This window comes from Cyanistes caeruleus, chromosome 4, assembly GCF_971803275.1.
Source record: "Cyanistes caeruleus chromosome 4, bCyaCae1.hap1.1, whole genome shotgun sequence".
Taxonomy (NCBI): Eukaryota; Metazoa; Chordata; class Aves; order Passeriformes; family Paridae; genus Cyanistes; species Cyanistes caeruleus.
The window spans coordinates 53,542,672-53,561,730 of record NC_141704.1 but is presented as its reverse complement, the minus strand read 5'-3'; the positions used below and the strand labels follow the sequence as shown (position 1 = coordinate 53,561,730).

The following is a 19,059-nucleotide window of genomic DNA, read 5'->3' as shown; positions in this document are numbered from 1 at the left end:
TATTCTGGGATGTAAAGGTCTCAGGAATCACTCTTAGTATTTGTGGCAGAACTGCTTTGAAATTAACATATTACAACAGATTGTGTCAGACTGAATTGCAAACTTTTCTGAAGCAGGGTGAACAGAAAGGTCACATTCCTCATCAGCTCATCTATCAGGCTGCATGAGAGTATCTGAAGAGGTTAAATTCTTTTTCCAGGAACTAAAATCAGAATTTCCCATTTTCGGGTCCCAGCTGTGCCTCTAAATTTCCATTTACTTTGAACAAGAGCTAGCTTCATTACATAGGTGTATTGTTTTGTTTTCAGAAAGGATCCTTGCTTAAATTATAACATGCCATTAGCAAAGATCCTTTTGTAGTGACTACAGTTAATACAGAGTTCTTTTCTGTCTTGTTCACCTCGGCAAAAGTGCATATTGCGCCTTTTGTATTCTGTCAACTGAAGAACATTCAGAATGATCTTCTGCCCCCAAAACTGATTTAACACCTTCTGCTATTATGCAAATAAAAGGGGAAAAATAGGTTCCTGATTTCTTTTGACAGGCTGAAGCTGGCAGCTCTGGACTGCTTACTCAGGCCACAGCATATAATGGGAGCTGCCTAGACATGGGTGTCTGTCAAGCTGCACAATAGCAGAGCAGCCGAGCAGCGCAGCACCCATCCCCGTTCAGAGCTGGGATAATGGCATTGCAGCTCAAGTGGAAGGATGAGCTTGCCCCATCTTCATGCTCCAGCGTGCTATTGAAGTGACAGGCAATTTTACATTGGTGGTTTGAAAGCCTTTTTATTTTATTAATCCTTTAGTCAAGTAACAAATCCAGAGTATTTTCTGCTGTTAAACGCTGCTGCAAAATCTCATAGCTCCTGGCGACTTTGGGCAAGCCAGGTAAATAGATGGGCTCCACTTCCCTCATACCCACCTTGGCCTCCACGTGCCTGGCCCAGTGAGCAGTGTCAGCAGGCTGAAAATGTCAGGCACCACTGCTTTGGAGATGCAGCCTGTTCTTGTGGAAAGAGAGGTGGCCAGCTTAACTCATGCAGGAGATGTGCACGGGCATCTGCCATGCTTCATGGCACAGTGAACAATGCATGGTTATCACCAAAAGCCAATGAATCCTTTTCAGAAGTTATCTTCTCCCTAGAACATGTCCCAGAGAACTACAGCCCAATCCCAGATAAAATACTGCATTTTAATATTTTTTCCTTTTCATTTCGTCTCTATCCTTTTTTTTCTTTTTTTTTCTTCTTTTTTCTTTTTTATAAAAGCATGCTGTCTTTCAATTAACATAGTAATGACCTATTGTCACCTGTTACCATGCTAATCCTGAGCTGGTGTGAAATTACTTTATAATAAACACTACGCAGTTCTGACTTTCAATTAAATTTTCCCATGCTGTGCTAAATCAGATTAACTGTACCCCACCCTTTTGACCACAGACATAATTCCTTCCTTATAATGAAATAGAGGATTAATTTATATGAAGCATATCTATACACATTTGCAAATAAATGTAAAGATAGACTTTGTACCATATTTGCACTTCTCACAGTGTCAGGTTGAATACAGACTGAGATTATTAATTTTCATATTCACCGGGGTGGCAAAGGATGTTGCTGGTTTATTATTACAATTATTTTCACTAAATGTCTACAACTAAGAATAGATAAACAAATTGAGTATTAAGGGACTGGTACCTTCCACAGGGAATTTCACCTAATGCTGTACAGCATTATGATGATCTCAAAAAAAGTAAACACCGCAAAATGAACCCAGTCACCATTAATTTACTAAATTGCCTGTCATCTTTCTTGGATGTACATATTTACAGTGTGGCCAAATAAAATAAATGCAACTGTGTTGTCTTTTTAATAGTCAGTAATATTATGAAGATGGTTGACAACCTCAGTGAAGCCTTTCAAAACATGTATACCAGTACAGGGAAACTGTATAAAGCAATTTTTTTAAATCTTCATCTTCAGTGCAGAAAAACATTTCTAAAACTTTTTCTGCTCTTGGTACCTTCCAGGATGCAGTACACTGCTGTGCCATTTCATAATTAAAAATAATATAAACACAGGGCTGACTCTTGATTTTTCTCTGCACAGTCATTTTCTTCTCTGGCTTAATTTTGAAGTCCAAAGGTTCAGAATTATTGCAGATATGAATCTTCTCCTTGAAAAGTAAAAACAAAGATGAAAATGAGGTATTTCTATTAGCTTATGGATGCCTATGCTTCCTTGTGCTTATTGCCCATTTGATTCAGTTCAGCACACCTAACTGATCCAAAATCTGAAGGTTTTCATCCCAATTTAACTCCTTGAGAATCCTATTTGCAAACTGTCAGGCCAAACCCCAACTCAACCAGCTGCATTGTACGAGACAGTTTAGAGCTAGGCTGGAGCACCCTGCGCCCAGCTGGAGCACTCTGTACAGACCTGCTGGTTCCTTGTATCCAGCATCAGGAGAAGCACCAGGACTATGCCAGAGGTTCAGATTTACCTCTCATTCACAGTTCCTCATTTTTGGAGTAGCCTGTCAACCACCTTTTGTTGATTTAGCAGCTAATCCAGGGGAAAAGTCGGGGCAGACTTTTCAAGGGTGAATGTGCTGTCCAGTGTGTACCTTTAAGACAGTGAATGATTGACTTCAGGCAGACAAGACCAGGAGATTAAATGACAGTTTTCTTTTGTGTTTCCTATTGATTCTTTGAAACAGTACCACTGCTGAAGACAAGAGAAAAGTCATTACATATTCAGTGTTTATTGGCTTAATACTGAAATTTCAATACACCCATTTTATTGCTTTTCTCATACTGTTTGTGAAGTCCAAGTGTACAATAATAAGGCAGAAAACCAGATGCATACCTGGAAGGATAAGAAACAGCAAAATGACCTGCAGGGTGCAAGAGCTGGGTATTCTTGCCATTGTGGTGCAGACTGTATAAATAAAGTGAATATACTGGCATTAGCATTTGGAGTAATACATTCCAGGAACAACAAAGTGAGCAAAACCTAGTTAGATCAGGTCAAACAAGCACAATCTCCACAAGGGGATTAAGGAGGTTGGAAGAGACATCAAATTATTTTTTCATTTTTCTTAGGACTTTTTATTGCACATCAGTAATGAAAGGTCTTATCTCTGTCTTTTACTATGGAGCTTTTTAACTGTATGTGTGATCTGACTTGGACTGATTCCAGCTTTGCTATTATTGAAAATCTGCTTTCAAATGCAAACATAAAAACACCAGTGTAATAGCCATTACTCTGTTTACAATGACAGTACTAAATGAATGAGTCATTAATAGTTTTTTTACTTTATTACTTCAAAATGTTTTACCAAATATCCATAAAACTTCACCACTACCACCATTTCCACCCAACTGCAGCTACCATATCAGCACATGTATGAACTGGTTACAAGCCTTAGCCACATTAATATAATCTCTCTCTCACACACACATTTCTTTCAACTGTCTGCTTTGAAGAAACAAAGAGAGGAGAGATCACATAAAATTCTCCTGCCATTATAGCCAAGAGAGGATAAATGCCTTCAGTTATGGTATTCCAGTCAGCAAAGTTCCCTCCAGCTTCCCAGATGTTAAAGTACTGACAGCTCCTGTCTATCCATGTGCTGCAAATCAACATGTCCAAAAAATAAACTGGTATTTATATAATATATATATATATATATATATATGGTATATATAACAGTAGTCCTCTCCCCTAGTAAAGCAGGCCATCAGTTCTCTTTTCCCATTGCATTGCCTATCTGCTTTAGTAGGCATAGGACATTAATTAAAGTGTCAGGGGAAGTGACAGCAATAGACTGCATTTCAGTTTGAAGGGGTAGGTAAGCACTGATGATCTTTCTTCTTATGCCTGCTTACTTTCTACATCTTTGACCATATGGTGTGCTGGAGAGAGGTGATGCTGGGCTGCAGTGCTCAGCACTGGGCAGAAGCACAATGAATATGTAGTATTCATTGAATAGGTGGCAAGTTCTACCACTCCATGTTCATCTGCCATAAGGTGTGGGGCAGGGGGAGTGTTGCTGAGCACATACATGGGATCTCTTCACCAAATAGAAATGTCATTAAGTTACCTTCTCCAACAGAGCCTGCTGCAGATTTATATTTGCTGTGAGATTTATATTTGTTGTGATTCCCACACCTGCCTGACTCTGGACTCTGCTCTGCCCTCTTGGAAGCCAGCTCAGTGCAGAGGAGAGGGCACATAACAGAGGACCTGTCTTCTAGCCGTGCAGCACTGACAGGAGCAGGTAATAAAGCCCAGCTGCTGTGCACAAAGGAGAAAAAACACAGCAGGCAGAACAAATCCTGGGGTGGCATAAAAGGCATTAACATTTAAGAGACATCAGTAATTTAGCTTGGACAAAAGAGAAAACATGTATTTTCAGAGAGAACGGGGTCATAAGTTTTACTAATGATGGGTAAAGACAAATCTCTGAGTTTCAAATGTCATGCAGTAATGCTCTGGGCAATGAGTTAATGTAAAGCATCACTGCAGCTCATGAAAAAAATCCAAAAGAAACATGAAAATATTCTTCAGACAGTAGGACTATCATGAAAAAAATCCAAAAGAAACATGAAAATATTCTTCAGACAGTAGGACAGGAGGAAGCATCTTTTTGAATATATTCAAAATAGTATACAACTTTATGAATAGTATACGACTGCATTTTTCAAAATCCATGAAAAAGGAAAGATACACTTGAACAATCTTCTGGTGGGTATTGTTGGAACAAATCAATTTTTCACCGTGAACATGCAAGTGAAGCAAAAACTGGCTGAGGATCGGATCCTTTCTCGGGTATCCATGCAAAAGTACATTGCTCATTAATGACATATAGTGAATATAAAAACATCCTCCCAAACCAGGAGTTGCTGTCAGATTATGTGCTTCAACAACAGGAGAAACAGTTTGTTACAAGCTGTACAAAATGAATGTGTTTTCTTCTATCCAGCTCAACACCCAGGACAGACATAATTCAGCTGGTAATTTTTGTACTCAGGACATTTGAATATAAAAGCAGCGATTCCACTGACACTGTCAATGAAAAAGAGAGCAAGGGAGCAGGTATCTTAAATGAGTTCAAGAAGTAAGCCATTAACAAGAAAGTAATGATAATGGAATTGGTTTCTGCACAACAGATGGGAGCACAGGTATAACTGGATCTGAAGCTTTGCTGCTTATAATCATCAGCAAGCACTCCATGGAAATGTGAATGACTTTTAACATTATGGGGAGCAGTAGTAAAAACAAAAAAAGCCCACCTCCATTAACTCCATTTGAGTCAGAGGCCTTTGTGTTTCAAAGGCTGTTTGATTAAGCTGCTGCAGCTTGTAATGATCTGATTTTACACACTGAGATGAATGAGCAAAGGTATGGTTTTGCTGTGGCTTTTCCACTGCCTAAGATCAGAAGTCTTTCAATCAGGAAATGAAAAGTCTCTCATGATCCTTCTGAAAAGAAGAGTTTACTCTTCATTTTTCATTTCTGAGTGACTTGGTTACAAGGCAAATGAACATAAAAGTTGTCAGAAAATGGGATAATATTACTGAGATGCTTTGTGCAGTGAGCAGACTCAAACCTGACTGAATGAAGAGCTCAGAAAGCAAATACTGCAGTGTTTCATGGCTGTGTGAGGAATGTCAGAGGACTGTGAAGGCAAAAATGGACATCCCAAGAGGAATCGTGACTCTTTCATATATCCTGGTAGGGCAGCTCTGTCTCTGGCTGCCTTTGACTGTGGCAGTGCAAGAGCAGAAGGACTGGAAAAGACAGCAGAAACCTCATGCAGTCCTACAGACCAGGGCCTGTGCTTTGTAATGACAGACCTGCACTGTTTCATGCAGAAATCAGATGTCAGGAGGTGGCTCTGGTCTGCAAGTCTGTGTCTCAGAAATCTAACTCAGGTCTACTCTATTCTACTACTCGGATTCTATTCTGACAGAATGGGTATTTAAGGGGAACAAGCTTTGGAAAAAAACTGTGTCAGTTTTTTCCTGTGGTGTGTTGAGTATCACCCAATGTCCTGGCTGCCAAAAACACCCCTGGCCCATCCCTATGGCTTCAGAGACAGTGTTGATATATCTGAGACAATCCCTAGGTGAGTCTGGCCTGGGAATAAGGAGCTTCCCTGCTGTAGGAGATGCACTAGAAAAACCTTCAGTGGAACTTTCTCAAGGTGAGAGTGCTCCAGAGATTCTGCTACACAGTGTTTTGCCAAGGTCTGTGATCTCAGTTGGGGTCTCTGAGTAGCTGTAATAATTAATTGCACCTCCAAAAACAAGGGAAGATTTTTCAGGACTTGTTCAGAAAGAGGATGCTCTCCTTGCCTTTCAGGGACCAAAGAAATTCAGGTAATCAACTCAGGTAGCTCATGGCTCAATGCTATCATGTGACATATCGGCAGGTCTTGAGCTTCTATCCCATGAAAAGTTCAAATGCTTGGATTTAGGTTTGATGGTGAATCAGAGTGGGAGGTTAGGAGTTATGTGTCCCAGGTATGATGTGGGTTAAAGAACAGACCTCCATAACAAGTGGCATCTTGTGGGTTTTGTTGCTGGACTCTCCCAGTGACCCTGGTGCAGGACAAAAAAGGCTCTGGGAGGTCAGTTTGCCTGAGGTGCAGCTTTGCTACAAACAAATCTTTATGACAAGATAATCTGCTGCAGATGGAGACACAGCAATAAGTCCTTCTGCTCCAGCAGTATCTTCTGCACATATTTCCTGACTCCTGCTTTGTTCTCCTGCACTGGAGAGCTGCCTTTCTACACAAATATCTTTCCCTGAGAAAATCTCTTGGGGAATAACTCAGTATTTTTCAACTGAGTTGAGGTTACTCATTTTACATTGCTGTCTTTCTCTTGTAAATATCTTTTCAGCTGCTCTTCTTTCCATTTTCTTACTTCCAGGAATGGTGAATTCTTAAATTATGGATGCTCTGTGTTTGGAGAATAATATTACGTAATTGGAGAAATAATATTATGTATTTGGAGAAGTTTGCAAAAGACATCTAAAACACATAAGAATTTTAGAAGTTTAAACCCTTTTTTCCCTAGGAACGAAGCATGCAATTTAAAAAACTTTTTCTGTCTCAGGTGCTTTCATGTGCCATATCACACACAGTGGTCCAGGTAGAAAAGCTATTATCAGTCCACCTCAGGAACCCACAAGTAGAGAAGAAAAGTTGGATGTGTGCAGTTGAAAACCAGAAAACTACTCATTTACTGTAACAAAAATTAACCTAACAAGCAAACTAACCAGTCTTAATTCAATGGAAGCATTTACATCAGCTAATGTGCCATTTAATGTGCTGTGTAATACAATTCTGCATTCCTAATTGAGGAAAATTTTATGTGTGCTACATCAAATGTCTCATTGGTTGCATTTCAAATGTCTCCCCAAGTCTAATTATGCACCTGCACCAGGAAAAAAAAAAAGAAAAATAAGAAAATGAATTAAATGAATTATAACTAGTTCCTATTAAATTGTCTGAAGTGAAATAACTACAACCACAGACATGATCTGAAATCCCCAGAACCTGAAAGAAAAACTCCTGCTGAATTCAGTGGGCCTTGGCCCCAGTCTTGTGCTAACACTGTTGTTACCATACCTATGCTCCACCAGCATGGCAAAAATAGGTAGAGGGAGCCCAAAGTGTTTTGGAATGCACAGGCCTAAGGGAAATATTAAAAATGCCATAAACAGCTGATAATCCCTTCATAGATTTTTCTAACCTCACAACAAATGAACACAGCTTTAGAGCAAGCAGGGAGAAGAAACACAGACAACATGCTTACAAAATGCATTAGGACTCTTTTGATGAGAAACTCAAGTAACTGAGCTGTTTGTGGCTGTGAAAAAGATTATTAGATACTGTCAATTTTAGTGGGATTTTTTTCCTTATGGTTCTTACAGCATTCTCAGTGAAACAGCTCTCCAGCAATAGGATTTTCAAAAGGCTTATGCTAAATACAGTGTGGTGCATTTTGACTGTGAAAAAGGTTGTATCACTTTATAGATATTTACCTCTGGTGCACTGAGATACTCCAGTTGCCAGTAAAAAGTGGGTAGGAATCCTTTGTTCCCTTTAGCTGTATTTCCTTACTGCTAACACCTTACAAGTCTATCATAGTGGACATCAAAATAAGTGCTAGGATGGTGTGGGTATCAACAAAACAGAGTTCCATTTAACTATATTATCAAGCATACAAACAAGTAAGTAAAGCTTGTGGAGACACTTATTTCTCAAAGAGAAAGGCCCATGCACGAGCTAACCTTAATTTCTTGTAGTACATTCCCTTGCAGGAGTTGTAACACGAAATCAGGAATTCCTGCTCTCGTGGGCAGTTTTACTGAAATAGAGAACCCACACAGTGAGTTCTGCAGTCTTCAAGCCCTCCTCTTCTTTCAGCCTTCAGTGGCAGAATGTTTGTCAGCTGTAGGAGATGTACATCATACTTAAATCCAAAAACAGCGATTTTAAAGCAGCTATTTTCCTAAACAATGTTCCCCTTTCTAAATCCCAGCTTCTACATGCTGTGAAAACAAATGCATTGCGGCAGCAAAAATGTGAAACTGTTCACAGGCTGGTTTGATACATTCCTGAACAAAAGAAGAACCCATTGTCTTCTGCTGAAGAATGATTCTCGCCTTCTGTAAACAAGAAGCCATACCAAAGGGATGAAAATTAATGTGGTTACCTCTGAGAGGGAAGCTGTAACCTTCACAGAGGCTTTCTTTCCAGCTGTTTTCAAAGGCACTGTAATGACTTCAGAGAACTGCAGTGACTCATTTTAGTTGATGACTACATAACTATTCATTTGCACTTAATGAGTTTATTCCATCAGGTATTGGACAAATTCTAAACAAATAATGCCACTGAATCATACACATCAATAAATTTGAGCACTAAACTGATTCTGGGCAACAAAGGTAATGATAGAGAGAGCGGAAGAAAAGCTGCTTCCAATTAATGAAAATGCCCTCTGTATTTTCTAATAGCTCAAACATTAATTTGAAAATGGCTTTCTCGACAATAATTTACAGACAACCACTTCATAATGGGGAAACAATTCAAATTTATGTGCACTCAAATGGTGATGATCTGATTAACTTATTAAATTCTTGTTGATTCTACAGTCCAGATGAAGTGTACCATTCTTCATGGGTCTCATACCTTGCAGTTTTAAGTTCTCACATTATCAGACTTCAGGCTTCAGTTGCCAGTGAAGGTCTTTTCTCTGGGACATCTTCTGGTGCAGAGTGGACAGAACCAAGATCCCAGGGATTGATTTCATTTTTTCTCTTTACATATATACCAATATATCTATTCCAAAGATATATTCTCTTCCACATTGGAGGAGCACTTGATTAAATTTAGCACTAGAATTCACATAGTCCTCAGCTGCTGTGGAGTATAATTTAAATGGTGTGAAATATTAGATACACACAATTCAAGTTAAAGCTGATTCAGTCAGGGGATATCCATGCTGGATTTAAGTTCAAGAAGCTTAGCTTGAACCATGTCAAGCTTAATGTCCTTCAAAGGAAGCGAGTTAGCTTTTGAAGCAAGAGAAGATAAAAAATTATCCACAGGATAAGACAAAAGAACACAGTCAAATCAGTCTGCCAAATCTAGTGTCCAGTGGCTTTAAACAATGATCAGTAATACCAATTTATCTGTAATGTATTTGTCAGCTGGAGCTACCCAAGCTTTAATCACTATCCCCTTGGATTTTTTGTGCACCCTAGATAATTCCAAGGACAGTACAAAGTTGTTCAGACCCTTGGATACTGTGTAGAAAAGACTACTGAGGCACCACATGCTAGCATAAATTATTGTAAATAAATATGTAACTATCTCCAGCATCCCCTTCACAATGAAAGAAAGGCTTTCCTTGGCTATGCAGTGTGGCACACATTGGTACTGAGTAAACATGAGCACTAAAACAACCAGCCCTTCATTTACCACTGTGCTTCATGGCTAATCTCTCCACTTATTCCCTGTCCTGTTTTGACCTTGGGCCATTCCAGCCTTGCAGGGTGTTGTCAGTGTAGTCCAACATAGTTCAGACAGAGGATGGACTTACTTGAAGCATAACTGCATTTTTAGATGTGACTTGGGTGCCATAACTCTCTCATGAATATCCCCCTGAAGCTATAATTGCCTATATTCAAGAAAGAGAGAATTGATTAAAAACATACAAATACTTTAGCCTGTTTTAGTCAAAACTTAAACTTCTTTCTCAAAACTGCCCTGAGTCTTGTCCAATGCCTAGATTGTTGAACATTTTTTCCTATTCATTGAACATTTATCTTGCTTTTTATCAGAACAAAATTCCCGCTTTGTCCATTTACTATATTTGCCTGCTAACATTATCAACCCCAATATTTAAGTGTATAATCTAACTTCCAATCATTCTTACACTGACTCTGGGAGTCCTTCCCATTCACCCAAAAGAACACCCTCTCTTTTTGGAGATCGGGATCTGAAGTCTGGATCAGTCCTTCCTTAAATTTCTGTGGAAACTTAGAAAGTTTGATTCTTTATCTGAGTACAGTTTAAATAAAAAGAAGTGTCAGTTTGACAGAAATTACCTGCAGAAATCCAGTTTAACTGACAAGAGTCACTAGCTGTGTTCACTAGGGTTCCTCTGCCACCTTGAAGAGGTGAGGCACATGAATTAAATATGTTAAGTCAGAATTCTTACATTGAATGCCTTCTAGAAGTTATCCACAGCCAGTAAAGGACATTTTATTTCCAAGTGAAAGCAGCCACGAATGGTTTAATGCTCTGTAGCTTACTCACGTTGTCTTCCCGTCTTTCCTTGTCTCATGTCAACTTCCATGACCATTCCCCCCTTTCTATTTGTCCACAGGTTCTTTAAAATGCTGTGTTGTTGTGGCTGTGGAAAAAGACAATTTTTTTCTGTCCTTGTTAGAACTCTTGCCATAGCAGAAGTGAAATTCCTGCCTGACACAGATGTTTATTCTATGTTTCAGGCAGGACAATTATTTTAAGTGCACTGCATGAAGCAAAGCTAGAAGCAGCACCAGATAAATGAAGTAAAGCCAAGTCAGATTCCAGGAACACAGGCTAATTCTACCTACATATAGGAGAAACCATGATCCTAGTAGCTAAATATGTCACCATCATTAACATTATTTCTGTCAGCCTGGGATGGGGTTAATCATGGCTCAGCTTTTTAGTCTAGTGCTCAGTGACACTGTGCTGTCAGGATGACACTCCTTTTTGTCTCTGGTTTCCTGGCATGAAAGAAAGGCAGACACCTTTCTTCATAGCTTCATGCATGCTCCTCTGTATTCCCTGCACTTCTAGGAACTCTTGCTGAAAGGTAGTCCAGCAAAATTTTATCTTAGTCACTAAGGTGTGGTCATTCTTTGCACATGTAAAATTTTTAAAAATCCAGCTATTTGAGATGGGGAGAATTTCTTTGGTTAAATGAGTCTCCTTATTGGTTCAAATGTTGTAATACAGGTTGCAGCCCAAAGCACATTTTTATGACCACATTTCAGTGTAAAAAAGATCCCATGGCCTTTTGAAAATACAGTATCTCTGACAGCATTGCTGCCCCAGTCTTAACTAAAGCAGTATAAATGCATAAATAGAAGGGATGAAGTGAAGGCCTTTAGGGCATTCCCTTAAAATAGGAACAGGTCTCTAACTAGGTATTTAAAGTGAATTTTCCTCTAATAGGAAATTATATAGCCAAAACTAGCTGTCATTCCTACCAGGTGACAGAAGGGCAGTATCCTTGTATCAGCTGACTGAAATTATCACACAGAAAAAAAGGCCCGTTTTTCTTCTTTAATTCAGGTTGCAAGCATATATCTATATTTTCCCAGAAAACTTTCTAGAGAGAGTCCTCCATTCACACTTTCTTTGGCAGTGTCTGGTGAGTTTTAATTCTGGTACTCAGCTCTGGGCTCTTGCTGAACACAACACAGCAACCATGGGGCCATTGGTGAGCCTGGGACAGAGGTCAGTGTCAAATAAAGTCACATAACACTTGTGCATTGGTAAATGCAGTTCACTAATTTTACTTATCTCATTAATTTTAATGGTCTGATCACATCAGGATGAGGTAGATTGCTGAACTTCGATTATCCAGCAATGCCACTTGCAGGATGGAGACTGTCACTTTTACCTAGTCCAGGCATCACTGGGAGCTAAGGTTGTGTGTGCAGGCTATAAATTAACTGTTGCAGCAGCCTGAATCACTTGTGTAACACTTTGGGAGCCATATGTCAGTGTATATCAAAATAGCAATATATCAACAGCTGTCTGAGGTGCAGTGCATGAGATAAAAAGAAAACAGGGTAATTTAAAAAAAAAAAAAAAGGATTGGGCACCTGTGAGTTGTTGATGAGCAGCTTCAGAAGTCATTGCTCATATGCCAGCATTTTCTAAAATCAGCTCTGGTAAGGCTGTAGGTAAGGAGAGAGACTGCTGGACCTGGGTACAGGATGGAGCAGTACAGGTACAGGACTCAACTCTAGCAGCTTGAGCCGGCCCTTGGTTTGGCCTCATGCCATATCATTGAGAGGTAATTAGTTCAGGGTCATTTAAAATGTGCTCATTTGACCAAATGCAGCACATACCTCGTCAAAATGAGAGGGATTTACATCAGTCTTACCATTTTTATTGAGGTTGATGCTAGCCATAATGGAAGCTATATATTTACAGACGCCTCCAGAAAGATTTGCTGTGTCATGTACTGCCTGATAAACAAGAGAATGAGATTTTGATACCACATGAAACAAAAAAGGGAGAAAGGAGATGAGGAATGTCATTTGATGGACACTGATAGGCATTTATTCACCATGACCTAATTCACCGCTCGTTTCTGGAGCCCAGGGCAATGAATAACATATTAAGTAATATTAATGTGAAATATGGTTTCTGCCACAACAGCAATATTAGGAAAGAAACTGCCATTATATGTAAAAAACATACACAACCTTTCATTTTTGCAGGCTTTCCTTAGCTGCAGACTAAGACATATGGCAATATGGCTAGTTACATTAATTCTAATACTATTACCAACTCCAAAGCCTAGGACTTTTTAGTTACTTCACCAAACAACCCTATTCTAATTCCATTTCCTTCTGCTCCTAAGTTCCTTCCAACCCCTTTTTAATGTATGAATGAAGCAGGAAGGCAGCTTATGTTTTTATGTCTCCCAGCACTTTTAAAAATATTAACCAAAGCTCTGTATCCCCTCTCTCCATAGAAAAGCGTAAGCTTGGAAACAGCTCTTTATTTTCTAAAATCCTGGAAATAGGTGTGAATATTCACAGGTATTTGATGTAATATCTACAAGCTCATTTATTTCATGAGGAAAGCAGTAAGCAGATGAAACTGGGAAGCACTATTAAGAAAAGGCAAAAAAAACCCCCACATGAAATATGACATAAAATTGCAGCAATAGTATTTATGTTCTTTTACATACATGCCTATGAAGTATAAATCAGGATAATGCTGAGATTATACTCCTTCCCCTCTTTACTGGAAGAAGAAATGCAAATATTCTACACATTACAATTCATTTCTTGCCTCTCTTGAAAACATATGTATCACACAGAGGATTTTTTTTTTTTATTATGTGATTGACTTGTAGCTGAAAATAAAAATACCTGTACTAAAATAAGGGAAAATTTGTGCACTAACAAAGGGAAACCTTGAAATTAAGCAAACAAATAAATAAATCCTAAAAGTTTAATGCCTGTTAAACATGGAGGCAACGTTCACTGCAATTTTTCTAAGTGTGAGATACACAAATACCTGAAGCATAAAAAGGTTACACTCAGAGGGAGTTGGTGTGAATTGTGGGCTGTACCACACACCTCATCTGTACTGCCATGTAGATCCGGAAGAACAACCAAAGTGCTCAACATCCCATAAGAATGAGGAAACTAAATTACTTACTTTTGAGGGCTGAAAAATAACCATGCTAAAAACAAACCAACTTATGAAAGCAATTTTTGCAGAGACAGAAAATATTGAGAATCTTTGCAAATTAAGCAGTGTAATTGCAGATTATCTTTACTTAATAAAGAGAAAGGTTAGGCATCTCCAGAGCTTTAGCTGTTCTGTTATTATGTCACAATTGATAGGAATTTAATTGTTCCACTTGAGGATTATTTGCCTCTTATCCTCATGATTATATCCTTTTGGCTCAAAAAACAAAACTAGTTATCAGCAAAAGTTATTCATTTCTCTTAAAGAGAGAGTTTTCTTTTGAGATCTTGTGCTGAGACACTGGTCTTGCATACCTTTCTTTTGTAGAGAATGACTGGTTTCTGTCTCGAATTTACCCTGTTTATGTATTTTTTACCACAGCCTAATGGTTTCATCCATCTCAGAGGAGAATAAAAGCTCTTATATTTAAAAATTAAAAGTCCTTTCCTTTCTCTGAAATGGTAACTTTGTTGAAAGAATACAAGAGGTCTCTGTTTAGCAAAAAGTTGCAAATGAGATAGATGTCCCTAGATAGGTCTAAAAATCTTGAGCTTGATGCTCCTGTCAGGAATCACCTGCAATCCACATGCCACAGGAGCCTCAGGATCAAGGATCAAAGGGATCAAGACATCACCTGTATTGGATTGAAGCATATATGTGTGTACATGTAGCATGTACACTGCATTTTTTATTTGCATTGTCCTTAAACAGGAGAATCATTACATTCCAGACTTCAATGGCAAATACAAGACTCCTACAATCACACAGAAAGCAACCACCTCTATGCTTCCTTGCGAATAGGATTACCTTTGTTTCCATGCTCTTCATTTCCTCCCACCACTATTGTGCTTTTTAGCATAATATTAGCCTAAAAATGATCCTCTGCTTGCCAATTGGTGGCCCGCCATGAGAGCTGATTTAAGCAATCAGCAAAATCCCCCATCTGGTATCTGGACTTCCAATGTATGTCCTGCACATTAGCACAGCTGAGCTTCCAGCTGAGACCCTCTGTGCATTTCCACCAGGTGAGCCAAAATACTAAGCCAGGAGGTGCTTTGCTAAACCTGTCTCAGCTGGAAGTTGGTCTCTGCAATATTTTTCAGTGTTATTAAATTAGTTCATTCCATTCACAGATTCAGATGCTATTTTAGAACAGTTTTACTCTTTTCCCCAGGCAACCTGTTTTTTTATTACAAGCTATTTTTATATGAATCTTGTTCTACAGATTCCTTGGAAGAAAGAAAAATGGTCTCTGAGCTTAAGGTGTGCTCTGTGCCTGCTGTTCACTGATTTATCATGTGAATTTGGCATGATGCCTTTTTTTCTTTTGCTCAACTCTTATGTTGCTCCCTGAAAGCTTTGTCAAAAAGACCAGTACCCAGGAAACATAGTACCTGTGATTTTTATGGGATACATTGTGTAGTTAAAGATTTTTGAAGTATGCTGTTTTTTTCAGAAATTATATTATCTGCTTTCAAGTATTTTCCCTTACTGAAGAGAGGAGGAAATAATATCCATCATGAACGTATCTGAAATGTCTCTTTGGATCATACCACCATATCTAGTCTCATCTCTTTTTATTTTCAGTGCAGTCTATGGCTAGATGCTTATCTTATTTGTAGGCCTAATTCTTCCCACTTTTGGACACATAAAAGTATCTTCAGAGTCTAACTTAGAAGCATTGTCAATAGGAAAAGATAAGCACCTTTGTTTAAGTTTGGGCTTTCTTTGTTAGCACCTATCAAAAGTTTTTGAAGCCACTACCTGTTTTGAGACAAGGGAAGGGACAACGACATTGTCAGAGAGATCTCAAGTGACCATTGTGTAGAGGAGAGGAGCTTATTAAGACGATTACCAAGGGTAAACAGAGTGAGTTCAGCCCTGATGGTTGTATTTGGTTTGCCTAGCAGCCAAAAGGCTGCCAGCTGTTCATGCACATGGCAAATCACATTCCAGCCAGGGGCACAGCTTCTGCCTGACCAGAGCAGGCAAAACATGTTTGGTAGAAGACATGGGAGATGACAACCTCTGTGTGTAGGTGTAAGATGTGTAGATTCGATGATAAAGGTTCTTTGAGCAGCTGAATGTGGTATGGCTCGGAGCTGGTCATACTGGGGAATACTTCAGGGTCAGTGAAGAAAGTTATTGCCCGGTTAACTCCTCTTAAAAATAAGGAAAGCCGTTTGACTATGAGGGTGGACACAGGTTGGCCAGAGAGATTGTGAAGTCTCTGGCCCTGGAGGTATTCAAACCCTAACCAGCCATGACCCTGAGCAACCTCTTCTACCTGACTCTGCTTGGGCAAGGTGGGTCAGACTGGAGACATGCAGAATTCCTTCCAATCTGCGATTCTGTGACTTGGTGAACCATAAGGCACATGGAAGTGATGAGGACAACCTATTAAGTGGGGATGCCAGAAATGAAGACCATGCTGGAGGGTGTTGTTGAAGGCCATAAGAGACATGGAATGTGGGTGTGGAAATCGGGTGGTTAGGGGGATGTTAGGGTACTGTGGCACTGTAAGAAGGATGATAAGGGTCCCCAAAAGACGGTGGGCTTGGCAGTGTGGATGGAACTTGAAGTACTGAAAAGGGTACATAATAGATGATGGAGGTGGAATTCACAAGAGCCAGATAGATATATTACCAAAGAAGATGAGGAATACAGACAATCCCTAGGAAATGTGTCCTGATTAGTTCCATGGTCTTGGGAGGCTCCCTATGTTTCAGCACGTTTTCAGTTCTTCAAATTTTTTTTCTACACTTTTATGCAGAATCTTCACTGCTGGTTTGGTTTTTGTCCCGGTTTTTGTATTGTGGTTTGGAGGCTTTTTCCTCCTTAATTTTTGTTTTAATGTCATACATCTCAGTGAGACCATTTCTCACTTTCTTGAGTTAATTGTAGGCAAGAGGTGGAACCTGTTTACCATATGTTACTTTTTAATGAATTCTTTCTTTCTGCATGCTACTCTTTGATACGAATTACTTAGTTAGGCTCTTTTATTGTGGTTACAGGGTGCTAATGCACTTCTAGCATATCATAAGAGTCATTTCTATCAGAAGAGTTTAGCTTTGATCCTGTTATCCTTGTTGATTACCACTATTTGCATATTACTTGATTTCCCAGGTTTGTGATCTATTGTGTGGTCTGGTTCCATCCTCTCTTGTCTCTCCAGGTTCCTTGTTTGCTTTGCTTTCCTGCTTTGCACTGCTTTGGTGTAAGAGATATTTCAAAACTCATTAATTTCAAAGGCAAAGGTTTGTTTTACACATTTGCTTTTTTAACTTTTGGCAGTTTTAGTTTATTTCGTTACAAATGAGCCTTTGATATTCATCAGAGATCCTGTGGTGAATTGTTTGCTATTAAATTCCTGGTTGAAATAGAAAGTAAAGTAAAATGACACTGCTTCAAAGAATCAGTGTTGAGAAAATGAGGAAAGCAGTAACTTCAGCATCAAGGTTTTGTCATGACCAGGTGTGCTTCCACATTCATTTTCTGTACAGATGTCACACTTCTGTCTGCATGAAAGTTTGCAGTCAGCTTCTAAACTCACACAATGAGAAGTGCCTAGTTTTTATGGTGTTTGGGACAGTGAAGGTCATTTCACCTATTTGCCTGTGTCTCCCCTGTAGAGACATACATTCACCATTCTGTTTTGTCATTTCCAGGATGCTCATTATGTTAACCACCTATGAACCTGCTCTTTGGGTAAATGAGGTATTGATAAATGGGAACTCAAGTTATTTCCAAATATGAATGATTGTGTAGGTTTCTCATCTGTGCCCATCATCTTCCTCTAGTGTTATCCTTATTGCTGAACGGATTCATCCATTTGGCTTTATTAATAATTCTCAAATTTACTTTTTCTTCTGGTGCATATGCATACTCTGAGGCTCATGCCTCCTTCTCTTGGATGTTTCACCTTCGATTGGCTGCCATCCAATATCAAGCACACTATCCCCAGAACAGATTTCTCAAGACTGCCTTAGATGTCATCTCTGCTTCCCACACCTCCCACGCTATCAGTGACATGATTTTCCCTTACCTCTCTGGGACATGACTTACTAACTCTGCCACCTATTCTTCCAGATGAGCTGAATTGTCATTGCCACATTTTCCTCTTGCCTCATCTCTGAGCCTCTTCCTTGGGTCCCATGAGTATATCAGATTCAGAACCCTTGATTTCATGCCTCTATGTGAATTTTCTACTTTTACAGTTACCCCAAAACATTTTTCATACCCCCTTTCCTACTTCCAGTGGCATTTCTCAGTGTGATTACTCATTTAAAATATAGTTGAATCTTCTTAATGACAGGAGATGGATTGGGTATTCTACAATTTATTTACTTTCCTTAAGCTCACCTATGGCAGTGATTTCTCAGTAGGATGAAGAGTAAGGTGGAACATAAGCACAGCACCTTTTTTTTACCTTGTGAAAGGGTATTTCAGCTGCTGCTCCAGATCAAGTCATCCATAGTGTGAGAGGATTGAGTTTAGTGAGACAGGTCCAGTCTGAGTACACAGTGCTCAGGCTCTGTCCTTCCAGAAAGTTGTAAGCTGGGATCCATATGTCCCATAATAGATTTTTATATATCCTGTGCAAGTGATGAGCAAATGAGGGTCATGCCACAGCTTCCTCTCCTTATTGTCCTCCAATTTTTTTTTCCAATGGGTTTTTTTTATGATCTTTATAAAACTGGTCAGGCTGATGCTATTCCAGTGCTGGACCACCCTCTGGGTGAAGAACCTTTTCCTATATCCAGCCTAAACCGCCCCTGACTCAGCTTCAGGCAGTTCCCTCAGGTCCTGTCACTGGTCATGAGAGTGAAGAGGTCCCTTCACTCTTCCCCTCACAAGGAAGTTGTAACTGCAATGAGGTCTCCCCTCAATCTCCTCCAGGCTGAACAGACCAAGTGACCTCAGCTGCTCCTCAATGGCTTTCCCTCAAAGCCCTTCACATGCACACAAACACAAACACACAGGCCAAGAATACATTCTTTAATATCTTTAAATAATCTTGTATTATAGATGCAAAGGGGCACTTTGA

At 39.4% G+C, this 19,059-nt stretch overlaps 1 long non-coding RNA gene across 1 annotated transcript; it reads right to left on the bottom strand.

The window, feature by feature from the left end:
• Positions 1-10,138: 10,138 nt before the first annotated feature.
• Positions 10,139-14,902, bottom strand: LOC147653643 (uncharacterized). The gene is made up of 3 exons (XR_015285973.1): positions 14,820-14,902; positions 10,839-10,935; positions 10,139-10,197 (listed from the first exon to the last, which is right to left on the bottom strand). It is a non-coding gene; the product is annotated as an uncharacterized LOC147653643 (long non-coding RNA).
• Between the last annotated feature and the right edge of the window lie 4,157 nt (positions 14,903-19,059).